At 43.5% G+C, this 16,473-nt stretch overlaps 1 protein-coding gene across 1 annotated transcript in view; it reads left to right on the forward strand.

Moving 5' to 3' along the window:
* The window catches only part of TMEM71 (transmembrane protein 71), a 221,687-nt gene that overhangs the window by 78,905 nt on the left and 126,309 nt on the right, over positions 1 to 16,473 (forward strand). The window lies entirely within an intron of this gene.

Raw genomic sequence — 16,473 nt, forward strand, 5'->3', positions numbered from 1 at the left:
CCCGGCCTGCTCCGCAGCTCTGACGCCCTTCGATGCCCGCCAACTCGGGCAGTGATTGGCAGTGTCCGATGCCAGCGCTCGCATCGACTCCGCCTTCGCCAGAGCCTGCATCTTGTTATTGTGGCGCCGATAACTGCCGAGAGTGACTCGAGGAACTTGCCGACGTCGCATCATCACCGGAGCCGACATTGGCCCTCTTTGACGCTGTGCATCGTCATCGACATCGTTTTCAAGGTACTGTCTGTTTGGGGGTCTGTGCGACTCCACGCCCGACTCCGCGATCCTTGCGGGGCAGCGCAGTACTTTGGAATTCATGCTGTCCTGATATCGTGATAGCCCCAGTTGGTGCTATTTGAGTTCTACAAGCTTATTTTTGCAACATCCTTTTTAAAGACATTTTACTGAGTATCTGTATGTTGGATTTTAGTCGTTTTGGTCTTGTCAAGTTTAGATAAAGATATTTTATTTTTCTAAACTGGTGTGGTGTCCATTTGTGGTGTTTCACTGTGTTACTGTGAGTGTTGGTACAAATACTTTACACATTGCCTTTGGGATAAGCCTGTCTGCTCGGGCCAAGCTACCATGGGGGTGAGCAGGGGTTATCTAGAGTGTGTTTCCCCCTTACCCTGACTAGAAGCAAGGGTCCCTATCTGTACAAAGGTACCTACCTCTGCCAACTATAGACCCCCATTTCTAACAGACTGTAACTTATGAACTGCACAGTAACAAAAGCATCTCTGTGACAAAAGCTGTAACCCACTGAGCTATGCACATAAACTACTCTTTTGTGATCTGCACCACCTTAGAGGAGTCAAAACTGCCACTAGACAAAACTCAATTTTCTCTCCAGCAGGTACATCAATCACTAGAGTTATCCTGACACTTTTATTGCTGCCTGAAAACTGCTGGATATACAAGGAACTCTGCAGTGGGTGATTTTAGAACTGCTGCACTGCTATAAAACTGTCCCCCGGTAACAAAACCGCCCTCCACCATTCCTTCCTCCTGGAGAAACGCCCAATGCCCTTACGGCCAGTTTGATCTTGGATGTACTGATGCAACTGGTGTTGGTGGCACGGTGCGATTGCCGGGTTCAACTTTGAGGACCTCTGAATGATCCCTTTGAGAGTTCCCAGCTTTCCTATTAGTAAGTGGAAAATGTCAGATTATACCAATATACTCTTCAGCCAGATGTGGCCAGCATGACTCGCGGGTGGGGGGGGGGTGGATGCGTGTGGGGAGAGAGTCACGCGGAGGGGGGGTTAATTTTCAATAAATAAAAACAAATGTAACTTACCTTCACGGCCCGATTCGGTCCGGTCCTGCGTCGTCCTACGTCCTTTTCTCCACACACGAAGCAGGCAGCCTCCCTCCCCTCCCCTAAGCCAATCACAATGCTGCAATGGCATCCACAACAGTAGGCAAGCCACTCCTCCCCTGCCCTGGAGCAGGACCGAACCAACCGCCCGCCACCAACCAAACCCTTCTGCTTTCTCACAGTGCGAGAAGCAGAAACATAAAATGGTATTTATAACACCATTTTATGTTTCTGCTTCTCGCACTGCGAGAAAGCATTAGGGCGATGCTCCTCTGCCCATATGGAGGAGCCGGCAAGCCTTACATCATCACGAGGCGAGCCACCTCACCAGGAACATAACATAAACATAAAATTTCAGGAAAATAGAATCAAGCACCCCTATCCCCACCTCCACTCTGTGCCTCGGTTAACCTTTAAAATGTCACCGGCCCATTAGCCCAGCTTTTTGTCTATCTTGTTCAATGTATGTAAACTAGATTTATTACCTTTTTAGGTCGAGCCTGAGCCAGCGTGCACGCGCTGCTCTGGCGAAGATCTGTTGTAGTTCAGTACGGTAGAGAAGCCTCACCCACTCCCCCGCCCTTATTTTTCATTGGCTTGTGTCTTTGTCCTTTGTAAATGCTGCCATCTGATTCCTTAATAGGCTTATTAGTCCCTCCTTAGTACGGCCATGTTGTCATTTGTAACCTCCCGTGGCTACTGGCCCCTGTACTTAGTTGTTACACGGTAGGTGTTCTATTTTCTTTATTGAGTTTCTCCTACCTCAAGCACAGGGAAGTGCTTTGCTTTCATTCAGAGGGCCATGACCGCTTCACTTTCGCTGTAGCCAGGACAATGGCGGCCGTTTGTTTCCAATGCCATGTCTCGCATTTAAATGCGAGACTTATAGCATTGCAAATATTTTTTTTAAATGTTTCCGTTCTGACGTAGCCGCCGCTCATTTTTTATGCTGCTCGAGTGAATGCAGAAACTCCCACTTGGGAGCAGCGACATGACATTTCACTTGGCAGATCTAAGGGGGTCACAGACCTTTCACAGGCCCTAAGTCAGTGGGAGGGAGCGCTTTGGTAAACCGTGTAACGAAATCAAGCCAATGGTTACCCCTTTCATAAAACAGCGGAATGGCCCTGCACAATGCCATTCACATAGCAGCACAGGGGCTGAAAGGACGGTCACCCAATAGAAAACGACGTTCCTTTGTGTGGACGTGCCTCAAAAACGTCATTTGAAATAAAAGATGTGCAGCTCCTATTAAGGCGCACGCAGCTGTTAATATAACAAGTTATGTATCAGTATCGCCTGTACAGAAATATGCATGGATATACATGCATCCATTAACACACTGTAGACATATGTGTGTCTAAACGCATGTATGTGAATGGGAGAAGCCGTTTTGTCTGAAAGGAGAGGCACAAAGAAGCAATACAGCTGCCCTGGGGATGACCTATTGCTTTCAAGTCGCTTGAACAAATCAGAATTTCCATTGTTGCGGTTGATTAATTAAAACTGATAAGTCACCATGAACAAAGGCTGTTTTCTGTTTAATGTAGTGGGCCTGATTTGGTAAATGCTTCATTCATGTAGCTGTGCAGTGCAGTATACAGGCAGGAAACATTCAGTGTGTCCTCGAACATACAGAATTTATTACACTCGTATGGTCACAGGGAGCGAGCTTTCTAGTTTAATGGCCAAGTTTGAAAGGACGTCTCTTTTAAAGATTCACTGCCAGCTACTCTTTGCCGTATCTCCAGGGCCGTTTCTACCATTAGGCAAGACTAGGCAGCCGCCTACGGCGGCAAAAGGAGGAATTTTCTATTTATTTGTGTATGCATATAATGCCCACTGGAACAGTCTGCATTCATTTCACAGAAAAAGCAGGTGAAGTTCTTTACATATGTGGTCCTTCTTTTAATTTTTATAATTTCAGTATTGTAAAGAAACCATAGGGAACCCATTTCATAACCTTTAAAAGCGGTATAAATAATGTCACCTTTCTCGTGCAGACACATGGGAAAGAGTACACATGCAAGTGAACGTAAAAAAAGTAAGAATACGTTGTATTTTAAATAACATCACTAGGTTTGCAAGGAACACTTTGTAGTGTTCCAAGTGACAAATGGGAAAGTAAAATAGAAAGAAAAACGTGGTGAAGTGGAGATAAGGGGGTCTAAGAGATAACAAAGCGGAAAGGAGCACAACATACAGCACAATAAGCTCTTTCTTAAAGTGTCAAACAGAATTTCTTCCCAGAATCAATGTCGTAGATCACTGCAACTTATTGGGAGACTCAATCTGTATGAGCAGTAGGGAATCAGGGCCTAGATTCACAAAAAGTCATTCAGAGATGGGCTGCATCATAAAAACCTTGTTGTACTGCACTATGCAACTTTTTTGCCTCATGGTCAGGAGCAGCACCTGTATGTGAGTGCAATACTGAAATTATAAAAATTAAAAGAAGGATAACATACGTAAAGAACTTCACCTGCTTCTTCTGTGAAATGAATGCAGACTGTTCCAGTGGGCATTATATGCATGCAGAAATAAATAAAAAAATCCCCCTTTTGCCGCCCTAGACCCTTTGCCGCCCTAGGCGGCCATCTAGTCTTGCCTAATGGTAGAAACGGCCCTGCATGAACCCCGTGTTTTTAGGAGGGTCAAAGTTAGATTTAGAACATGGTGTCGATAGATGCTGAAGTTTCCAGTGCAATGAGAGCTCAGAATGCATATGTATGCCTTAAAGCGCGGAACTATGAGATCATTCCAGCCTGTTATCACTGATGTCTCAGATCTTGTGCTCAGGGTGAAAACCAGACTGCTGAGAGCCCAGAGGTTAATTTGCGTTCAATGAAACCTTCATTTCTGGATATTGTTTGTTCTTTTAGTCCGATGCTGGTCACTGACTAGCAGGTTGCGGCTGTAATAGGCTTGCTGGTAGGGAAAGAGTGATGTTCTCATGGCTGCAATAACACAAATGAAAGGAATGGGACCACAAGAATATTCTGAGGCTATAAAATTGAGCCTGAGGGTTCTCCGGGCTCTGTCTGTACCCATTGGGGAGAGGAGGGATGCTTAGTCTTTCCGTGAGGAGCATTTGAGAGGCAAGATTGAAAGGTAGATACCTAGTCTCCATTTTCTTGGGATAAAATTATGTCAGCCAATAAATTTGGTATTGAAATAATCTATTGGATGGGGTCCTCCACAAGGTAAGTTGTTCCAGCGATTTTTAAATTAGCTAATCAAGCCCTACCCTTGATCCTGAGTTCTTGTGGCGGGCTCAGCAAATATTGGCACACTGTATATACATTAAGGAGGCGTGCCTCCTGAATCCCTACCCCACTGGCCTAATTTTAAGATAACTGAATCAAAGAGCAAAAATATTCCAGAAACAAGCCAGGTAGAGATTTTAGAACTTATATTTAAGCGGGAAGCTTCTGGCAACCAGAAGATAGATTGTAACAGGCCTCATAAAGGGTCATTCTATAATCGCGTTAATGCATTGTAATTGAGTGTTCTTTAAAGAGGTCCATTTTCAACAGTTTCCTAAATGGAGAAGTGTTGGGGCAATTCTTATGGATACGTGGATGTTCTTACTGATGCCGCATGCATCGATGGAAAAGGCCTGTTTCTTTTTTGGTTTTCTTTGTTTACCTCTCCAGTCTGATAGTGGCCTGGCTGTTGGTGTGGTGAGAGCCCTTCGAGATGCTGAGCTTGTTTTTAAGATAAGCGGGGGGCTGGTCATAATCGCTTTGTAAATGATGTAGCTGGTTTTGAAGATGATACAGGCTGGCAAGGGAGCCAATGGAGTTCCATCAGGATGGGAGTGAGGCAATGAAGTATCAGAATGAGAGAGATTCTTATACTATCTTTTAAATATTTTGGGGGCTTGTCCAGCATAAATGATAAATGATCACCCCTGACTGTGCCCTTGTGAAAAGGTAAGAGTTGGAGAGCCTCTGGGCACACAGCGTGTTGTACTGAGAATGGTAGATGCCTTAAAATAAAGTGGAGCTTATAAAAGGAGAAATGAGTTGATATAAAATGACATACTTAGCTGGAACATCAGTGGATTAACAAATAAGCTCAAGAGACAGCTTGAGTTGGAATAGTTAAAATACCAATATTACAACGTGACTACCAGTGACTACTTCTACTTCCATTGAAATGGATGAATGTTGTAAAGAAAAGTGACGTCAATAGTGTGCCTTTTCAGATTAGAGAGTAAATACATTGATTTATTTAAGAATCTACTGGATCACATACCAGGAGATCTGAAATTGACCAGTTCTGAACATATGCCCCCTCCCTATTATGTCTAGCTAGTCATTATACATTGTCCATTGTCCAATCAAATGTCTTCAAAGTCATTGTTTTCTATAAATTCTTCAATTCAGAAAACTATCTATTGTACCGAAAATAGGGTAGGTCCAGACAGCATTTAACACCCAGATTAATGTGGCCATAATTTGATCTATCAAGAAACTAAACATAGTTCTAATGCCAGCATATGTTAACCCCCTTTTCCTATCCATACTCATTGGGGCCTATTCATAAACTGCATTTTGTAGTACATTTAGTAGTACTACTGTGGTAATGCTAAACGTACTACAGAGGGCTATTCACAAACCTGCAAATGTAAATCTCCACCTCCACCTCGCTTATCTTTTCTATGGAGAGATCCTCACATATGTACGTTTACTAATGTGGGAGGAACCGGGGGAAGGCTGGAGAAAAGGGCATACTTACTACTAAACAGGAAGCTTTAGGGAAGGGTAAGGAGTAGGAGTTTAGGGAAGGCTATGGAGGTGTTTACAGAGGACCATGCACCCACCCACAAAAGAGTAAGCCCAATGTTATTTACAAATTGCACTTCTCAAATTACTGCAGCAAAAATGACTCAATAAATGTACTCCCTCTCTGAGATGGAGTAGGTCTAGCACCACACACCACTGGTTTTGCAAGACCTTCTCATTAAAATAATGGAGGTAAGGACTGAAAATAAAACCCCCATGGGAACTAATGTAAAAATAAATTAATTATAAAATGTACAATAGTTGAAAATGTTAAAAGAATAATCTATAAAGAACATTTTTTGGACATCTTTTAATAACCTTTTTTTAAATTGAAAAAAGTAAAATTTCTTGTTAACATGCATTAAATCACTTTTAAATAATTCTATACACCATTTTTAATAATTATGAATACATGGTAATATAATTATTTGAGGTGTTTTTATTTACGCTTCAGAAAAATCATTGTGATCTAATTTAATAGATTCAAAATAATGTAACTTTGATGCAGCGTGACGAATCTCCACTAAACTTTCCAAAAAAGTGCTATTTTTTTTACTAGTTTGCGCATGGAAAGTTTCAGGTTGATCTCTCAAGTGGGAGCCAAGAAAAAGGGTGAGGTTCCAAAATGCTTTTACACCATTCATGTTTCCATAGGTAATTTAGACACAGCTTAAGCCCAAACCACTGAACGGATTCAGACCAAATTTGGCAGAAAGCTAGATCGTGATTCAGAAAGAGAGCTTTATGTATTTTGGTGTAAATTTGATCAGTAGTTTTGGGAAAATTAAGGTTATAACATTGTTTATATCACACCGCGGAGGGTCTGCAGAGCCGACAGCGCTCATCCTGAGTTCTGATTGGTTCCCACCACATCAACCAGGAAGTGGTGGCAGCCATCTTAGAACTCAGGACTCAGCCCGAGTCCTAAAAATGCAAAAAAAAAAACATAAGGGAGCAGGGTAGGAATACCACTATGTGGCCCACCTCCCCAAGTCTTCAAGAGGATTCCGGGACCCATATCTCTTGGGGCTTCTTATTGAAGGTGAAGGAGGCAGCGCAGCCCTCTCCCCGAGCCAGGAGAGGGGGGGCCCGCAGCCCCCTGCTCAAGTCAGGAGAGGCCCCATGGATCTCATTCCCCGGGCCGTGGTTTAAATAAGGAGTGTGGCCCCCTGCCTGAGCTTTATAATGGTCCCGGGGTCAACATTCCATAGGGCCAGCACAGTGATGATGTCCCGGGGTCCCCAACCCCCAGGACACTGTCTATTTTACTGCCCGCGGGCGTGGACAGAGAAAGTGCAAATGTTCTCCCACCGCGCAGGAGCATAAAGCTGTTTCCGCCCGATGAGAGTACAAAACATTTCCCTGCATGTGCTCTCAGGTGGGGAAATGCATTGAATAGCTCCCACTCCGAGGTAAAAAAATAAAACTGCTCATGTTGGGTTGGGGCAATGCCGGCTCCCGGTGCACCCGTGATGGGTGCAAGCAGGGGACTCGGCGGGCCTGCGGGGGCCCTGGGCCTCTTTTTGCACCCCGTAAATAAAAAATAAAAAAATACCTGCTTCTGTTCTGTCCCAATGGGCCGCTTGAAGGGAACCATTGGGGCCCTGGGGCAATCCCCTCAACTCCATATAAATAAAACTGTTGGTGTCCTGGTTGGGACCAGGACACTCAGCGAAAAATATATATATTTAAGTCCTTGATGTAGTTATTTTTGTGATTGTATTTTTTGGGGTGTAAAATGTGAAAACGTAGAATAGGAGATATGTTTGTTTCATTTGTTTTCTTTAAAAAAATATTATATCTCTGACTATTTATTTTCAAATTTTTTATAAAAACTATGTAAAAAGAAAGTCGCAGATATGTAAGTTGATAAACACGACATTTGTATATTCCAAGAGACTTGGGCGAGGGAAGACCTCCAACGTGTGGGTTATGCCTCCTATAACATCCTAGCTTCCACAGGGGAGAGGGGGAGACCCTCTGGTGGCTTAGTCATCTGGGTAGCCACCCACCTTGGTTGCAGGGTGGATCAGCTGCCAACCCTTAAAAGTGAAATCAAGTGCGTGCTGCTTTCCTTCCCAACAAAGGCGAAAATCGCCCTAATAAATGTGTATTTTCGCCCTGTTAACAAAAGCCAAGAATTGCCCACCATTGCCCTGCTGGGAGATTTTATCCCAACCTTGGATCCAGGGATATGGTTGATTGTGGGGGGCGATTTGAACTGTCACTTTGAACCCCTCACCGATCCTTCACATTTTGCCCCAACGGAAGACCTTTACTGGTCTATTCCCAACCTCCTCACCACACCTATTAAAACATGGTCCCCATTAGCGATGCAGCTAAATTCACTCACTTTAAAACTTTCATTACGAGCATGCAATGGTCGGACCAAATCTGACTAACCAGGGCAGACTACATTTAATAGAGTAGGCCAGGCTTCCCACATTGACTACATTTTGGTGGAAACAAGTTTTTGGGTAAAAGACAGGATAGTGACCACAACGCCTTGATCTTGACCCTCAGACAATGGGACCTAGGTATTGCCAAACCTCCCACATTTGTCAACTCCCATAGTGCACTAGTGGCGACCAACAACAGAAGAAACGTGAGATGGGCACACATTCAACAGGGTCCCGCGAAGTTAGCTAAAATTTACCAGCTGGCAAAGCCATCCCTTGTCAAAATGTGGGAGGCAGTCCATGTGGAGGGTCCCATTACGGATCTAGATAAGATAGGGAAAATTCATTCGGAGCTTTCCTTGAAACTGGGGGAGAGCTTCTTGGCGGTAACCTGTGTCAGAGAAAATAGTCATAATAACTGTCCCCAGATATTTAGACTACAACTACTTTTCTGGAAATGGTGACTATAGAGGGTGGCTGCCTCTACTTAATATTTGTTGATCTGAAGTCGGCCTTGGATCTTGTACCCAGAGAAAAACTTTGGAGGGTGTTGAGTGACCTAGGGATTCCTCCATACCTCCTGAATGTTATTAAGAGGTTGCACTTTGACAATTTTGCACAAGTACGCTCTGGAAGGCATGGGGAACTCACTTCCTGTTTCCCTGTTCAAAAGGGGGTACGGCGGGGATGTGTTTTAGCCCCTACTTTATTCTGTATCTTTATTAATGGTCTTATCGACTATCTTAAAACAATCAAGGACAACGATGCTCCAAAGTTAACTTCAGGAAAGGTCCCTGCGCTGATGTTCGCAGACGATACTCTGTTACTTTCAAAATCGCCTATGGGCATCTAGCGTATTTTAGATGGTTTTGAAATTTTTTGTAAGTCAAGAGGGCTGGAGATCAATCTAGCTAAAACGAAATATATGGTCTTCAACCCTCCTCGCACAACTCACCCAAACCCTTCCCTACATGGTATTCCCCTAGAAAGAGTCAAGATATTTGATTATCTGGGAGTTACCTCGGCAGAGAACTTTGAATGGGGTCCACAGTTGGATTAAGCAAGGCTTAGATTAACACAGACAGTGGGTGGTATAATGAAATTATATAGATCCTCAACTTTCAAACCAGCCGTCCCTGTGGTGGAAATCTATAAAGCCCAAGTGAGGGGTGCTACAATTTATTGGGTAGAGCTGTGGGGGCATTGCCCTACCGGCAACCTGATAAAGGTGGAGAACAACTTAATGCGCCAGTTACTAGGTTTACCCCGCAGCACCCCCTTAACCCCCCTTCGTATGGACCTCGGAATGAGGCCGCTTGATGAAGAAATTGCCTTGAGACCCTTAACTTTTTGGCGGAGGATGTGGGTGACCCCAGAGTTGTCTGATTTTAGGTCTGAGCTATCTGAGTTTTTATCTACTTGCACTATAAAGAAAATTCCATGGCTCTGCCATACAAGGGACCTCGCCTCCAAGTTGGGCAGGCCGGATCTTTGGAGCACGCCCAAGACATCGTGTGCCAAGCTTTCCAGGCTAGACTTAGTCAATTCCTACAGAGTAGCTAAGCTATCGTCCATCCGAGAAAGCACCTCAAGTGGTCGCTTAACTATAGAATTTTTAATGGTAAAGGATGTATATAGTAGGAAACCTTTTTAGATTTTGTTCAACCCCCACTGGCCAGGAAACTGTATATGCAATTGAGACTGGGGACACTTCCATTGGCTGCACATACCAGCAAATGGGTGAGAGACCAAACGAGTGAATGTCCTGCATGTAAATACAAGGCGGAGTCTGAATTACATGTTTTGCTCCTCTGCCCCGCCTATCGGCGGTCGCGCAAGCGTTGGTTAATCCAACTATGTAAAAATGTTGGTTTTGTGCGCTCTATAGAGGCTTTTAGAGTCCTAAAGTATGACATTCACCCACCAATAGTTTTTGCCGTATCGCGTTTCTTAAATTGTATGTGGCACACTCGTCGGGCCTATTTAAACTAGGTTTAAGGGGGTTGAAGAGTTGTATGAACTGGCGATGGGCGAGTATGTTTGTAACCAGGCCCTATGCCCTGCATCGCTGTCCTATAGATCTATTTTAGCATAAATTTTATAACTTGTTTATTTTTATATGGACGTTTTTTGTTTAAAAAAAAATTATTTTACCTATGAATGGTTGTATTTTAAGTGGCTTATGTCATAGTATATGTTTTCAGATCCCTGCTATACCTATGTAGTGTGTGCTGTGTGCCTTTCTTCTGTGGGTGGATTATTGTACAGAAGATTTTTGCCAGCATTTACTGTTTTTAATCAGATGTGTATATCATTTGTTTTATTGATGCTCTTTAATGGCCCCAGAGGCCGAAATAAAGTATAAATTAAGTAATTTAATAAAACTTTATTAAATATTTTTTAAGTAATCAATAATTATAAACATTTGATTGTGTGTATTATTGAAATATACATTTGAATACAATTATTGTTGATTTTTAGAGAAAGATTATATATCTGCTTTATATATAGGGTGTTGGGCGGGAAGGGTGGAGGGGAGAAGAAGGGGGTTTGGCTGTCGGCAGGGGGTCGGCCCAGGCCCTGGTTGTGTGACAAACTCCCCACCGCGCACTACAGCCGTGCACGGCATGGGGTTGGCTTTATGTATGGTAACAAAATATTTCTTTATATTAAAAAAAATGCAGACCTTCACAGAAGAAAACAAAGGTCAAAGTAACGTTATAGTTTGGCGAAATGTTCAGTGACAATATAAAGTTTTAAACTCTAAAAACCGCGGAAATTCACCAGTTATAATTATCTCAAGTAAATATAACTTGTGCCCTAAGGTAATTATAACTCGTGATCCTTGCACGAAAAAATATATCCACCTCAGCCCTTCATGGAAAGATTGGTGTAGATCCATCAAGAAGGGGATAAGTAAAAGTGAGGTCTCTCATGTTAATTCCCATAGAAGACTTTGCTTACCGATACACACAAAAATTGAGTTATTAGTTGAGGGGAGTGAGTACTCGCTTCAAATAGCTACAGTCCTTTTCAGTGTGAACCCTTAGAGTCACTAAATTAACCAGAGCTCAATCCACTGGTAGCTGTGGCACAGAGTAGTTCGGCTTAACTTAGAGGCAATGCGTAAAGCATCCATGCAGTACTAAAACAGTAATAGAGACAAAATGCAACACAATAATAATCCCAAAATGAATTAGAAAAACAGAGTGAATTGTAATAAATAGGTTTAAGTAAAAATAGCACCATGAAGCACAAATTGAAAATGATAGTCAATGTTTGCAGTAGAGCAGGATCTAGGTGCTATTTGAAACTGGCTGCGTTGGAGCGTGGGTCAGATACACCAAGCAGGTTTCTCCTGTGCAAAATGTTTTACCTTCTGACTTTAGTCCTTTAAGTCCGAATCCACCACAGGAGTCCACTTCTTTGTACTGGGTAGAAGAGGGACAGCAGATCCAGTCTTCAGGGCTCTTTTCATATCACAGACAGCAGGTCCAGAATGATCTGAAGTGGGTGCCTGGAACTGCCACATTCATGCCTGGCATATGCTAGTGACTGAGAATGACCCCTGAGGATACCCTAGCCAATGGGTTAAACATTCAGAGGTCTAACCTTACCCACTTTGGGCATTTTCAAGATTTCAACAAGTCTTCAGCCATACTAAACTTGGGCTCTGATGGCTGAGGGTGTGTTAGGGGACTGTACTATGGTAATCCTGGTGCCCTCCCACATCTCACACTCAAATCCAGTTTTAGGCAGTCCTTCTACACCCAATATACTCAGTTACAGAAGATTGGTAAAATCAATGCGGAGCTTGAGGAACCAAATGGTGGCTACACATAAAGGAGCTCATTACGGTGGTGGACGGACTTCAGTCTGTCCGTCCGCCATCGTTTCGGATTTGGGACCAGCCGTCCATGAGGTGACCTCCCCTCAATCCGATTTACAATGCGACCGCCTCCACGGCAGTCGCATCACCAATATTTTGCATTGTGGCGGGGATGCGTTCAGCAGCCCCCGCTGCAATGCACAAAATAAAGGCACTTGCATATCCCTGTACTACTTGCCAGGCATCATGCGGTGCCTGCCACATGGTGCAGGGATATGTAGGGGGACACCATAGGTGCCCCCCAGTGCCCTTGACCCAGACCCAGGGATAAAGGGGAACACGTTACTGGCCCCCAGATCCGTTTCCGCCTGCCTTCTTGTGGTGGGTTGACTGCCTCGAAAAGACCGGCGGAAAGAGATATCATAATCCCAGCACCGCCGCAATGCTGAGACTGCGGTGAGTTCCGACAAGCGGTCGGAAACAGTCCGCCTGTCGGTACCGTGGCGGACGGTCTTTCCGCCCACCATGTTTCCGACCACCATGGAAATCTGGTGGGCGGAAAACCTGGTTACAATGGTGGTGAACCACCATCATAATCAGGCCAAAAGTGTTTTGCCATTCTGTTTCCCTCCTATGAAGTGTGCTCCTAACATTGTATGTAAAGCCAACATGCCTTTCAAACAGTGTTCGACGGGATTGGGATCTAACTGTCCGCCAGGTCAACAGAAGGGCCCTGTTTAACTGTCAGCTAATATTTGCTTGTCATTGCGGAAGCGTCTTTGAAGTGCACACCAAATGTCATATGAAAAACCATAGCAGACCCGCCAAGCAGGATGTGACATTTAAGCAGGACTTGACAATTTAATGTCAGTTAATGCCCATTCAGATCAGTCGAATGTTTGCTCTTGGGAGAAATTCTCACCTCACCACAGGGGGGCCATTATCAGCCAGGTGATAGTTAGAAGCTTTAACCAGGCAGAAGGTCATTTTTTTACAGTGCCTGCTCTAAAATATGTATTACAAATCTGAAGTTCTCAATGAATTGCGTTTGTTATAAATATTTTAAAAGGTCAAATAATTAATTCTATAGCTGTTTCCAGTCATGTTTCCATTGTCACTGAAGTGGGTGGCAAAATGGGTGCTGCAGTCCACTTGTGACATTAAAAATACAGGCCCTGGGTATATCTATTGCCAGTAAAAAAAAGGGTACATAAAAAATGCAAAAATATGGGGTGACCTTGCAGAATGGGCAAAATTTCTAACAGCCGTTTTTGAGATATTGGCATTCAAACAGGGCTTGGGTTATGTATGAAGTTAGTCAACACTGGAAAAACTCAGTTATATCTGCATGGTTGACCCCTGGGACTCCACGGTAGCCAGAAAGTTAAACAATTGGCCATTCTGATTGGCCAAGTGAGCCTGTTTTCCCAATTGCCATTTCGGTTCTCCAGTACTGAATGATCTGATTGGCTGGCCGCGACACTGAAGAAAATGTTGCTCCCGCCTATACATCACTCGATGACTTGGTCCCAGAGGCCTGAAAATGTTATAAAAAAGCCAGTAAGGGAGCAGGGCAGGCACACCCTGACCCTTAGTGCCATATGGGGGTCCAAAGGACACCTTCCTGTAAGTTAAAACTTATTTCAGGTTTATGGACCAGTGAATGATAACACAGTATGCACTGTGTACTGCGGTACCAATGTACCAAAAATGCCTACATTGTTTTTACAATGGTCAGGTCATAGATCAGACCCTGCTACCAACTGCCACTGTGCAGGTTGTAGATTGTGTGCAGTGGGGGTTCTCCATCTGCAGTGGAATGGGCACAGGGCAGGGGCTCGGGTTGGTGGAGGTTGTTTGAATTGTAAAAAAAGGGGTGATGTTGTGAGTGATGTCATAATTTATGTCATTTAACATGTCATGAGTGATGTAATATGTGAGGTCATAAGCAGTGCTTGGTGGGAACGCAAGTTACAGGTAGTTCACTAAACTATAACTGGTGATTTTCTGTGGGTTTCCAGTTTTTGAACGTTAGTTCTTATCTTATTTCAACAACTAACTATAATGTCACTTTAATCTCTGTGTTTTTCTGTGAATTTTATTTGATATAGATATGTGGAGATTTTCACAGTTTAAATGTAGCTACAAGGCAAGACATTGCAGAACGATGAAGACCTTGATTATATGGAGAGAGAGATAGAGCATGAGCATACTGTTGCAGAATGTAGAGCAGTAAAGAGGTTAATATTACCCCTAAACTCACTGTGCAATAATTTCATCACTTGCATTGGAGCGTACTATGGCCCGCAGTAATTAGAGACATAACATCGCATCACGTGATCACAACTGGCCCAGTGTTCCTTTACCTAGTTTTCCTAGGTGAAGGAACACAAGAACTGATTGTACCAGCCAGAATTTCCAGCTGATAAAATTCCATTAGACTTTAGCTGCAACAGCATTTGTTGGGCACCTGCCATCCAGCCCCACCCAGCACCCTCAGCTCATTTTTGCCACTAGTTTAGAGCAGCATTCTGGGGGATTCTCTTGTAATTGCATGGCACTGGTGGTGTATTCAATGCTTCAAGTGATGCTTGTCACTTGTAACCTGGCCGCACAGCTCTGGAATCTATCAAAGGATTTATTTCACCACCTTAATCTTGTAATTCCATTTTTAATGTGACAGTTCATGCAAAGTATGTCACTGCGAATAATCATTCATCAAGAAATTTGACACTGATGGGTTCTACAATAAACATAAATACATTTCAAAGAAGGCATGGCCAATTTGACAAAATAATGATTTCTATTGCAGAAATTTCTGTTGTTGCACGTACATAATATTGCCCAATGCATTTCGGGATCTCTGTCCCTTCTCCAGGGGCCGCTGTGGAAAATATAAATAACAGTAATAAAAGGGAGGAATCATCACCAATCCATGTATTTAGTGCTCAATTTCAAACGAGCTGCTAACCAGACAAAGCCACATGCATGTTAAGAATACTGTTCATACTTAAAGAACTGAAGTTGATTTGAAGTGACAGGCCCTGGTGGTGTCTTACCATATGATAACTAACCCTGGGCGTAGTTCGCGAAGTAGCACTATGCGAAGCTACGCAAAGTGCACTTCGCACTACGCGAGCTACGCGTAGCACTTCGCGAACTGCGTAGTACCCTGTTCGCACTGTGCAAGATGTCGTTTTCAATGATTGCACAGTGCGGACAAGCAACCGGCACTGTGCAATCATTGAAAACGGCATCTTGCACAGTGCGAGCTATAGTTTTCTGCCGCTCGAGTAGATTTTTACTCGAGCGGCAGCTTTCTCAACGCGGACTGGTAGTTTCTCATCGCGAGCGGTCGTAAGCATACGCGACCACTCGCAATGAGAAACCTGACCTCCTCGCGTTGAGAATCTCGCCGGGAGGTTTATTTTCCACGCTCGCGATCGTCAACTTGATGTTGCTGATCGCAAACGAGGAAAAAGTCTCGCTGGGATGTCATTTTGCTTGCTCGCGGTCGCCAGCTTGACGTTGAGGACCGCGAGCAAGCAAAAAATGACCGCTGCATTACACAATACTACGCTACGCGTGCTCGCACTGTGCTACGTGCAATTTGCGTAGTGCGAAGTAGCGCAAACTTCGCAAACTACACGAGCGTAGCGTAGTGCTTTGCCCAGGCTTAATGATAACCTTAATTTTGTGTGCGTAGTTTGCACCCCACAAGTACCATGCAACTCGTTATGAAGGCCTATGCCTGAAGGATTTGAATTAGTTGTTAAAATCATTTCAGTGCTAATGTGGTGTAGTCTCATGATGCACAGTTAAATTAATGTAATGTCTGAGTGATTTATTTACCATGAGAAATTGTTACCAAACATATCATTATATGTCCAAATTTATAGTTCAGAAACACTTATTTGTTTTTTCAAAACATGTTGCTACTCCATTTTACCATAATAGTTAAACATAAGCATTAATATATGTGAAACGTGGTTTTTCTTTGTATTATCTAGAGACACTACAAGAAATGTACATATAAAGTATGTGTGGTTTGTGATGCATGCACAAACCACACATACTTTATACCCTATTCACACTCTTTAAAAGTACAGCCCTCATTTCAGAGGAGAGTGATATGAT

This window comes from Triturus cristatus, chromosome 5_1 (genome assembly GCF_964204655.1).
Source record: "Triturus cristatus chromosome 5_1, aTriCri1.1, whole genome shotgun sequence".
In the NCBI taxonomy this organism is placed as follows: Eukaryota; Metazoa; Chordata; class Amphibia; order Caudata; family Salamandridae; genus Triturus; species Triturus cristatus.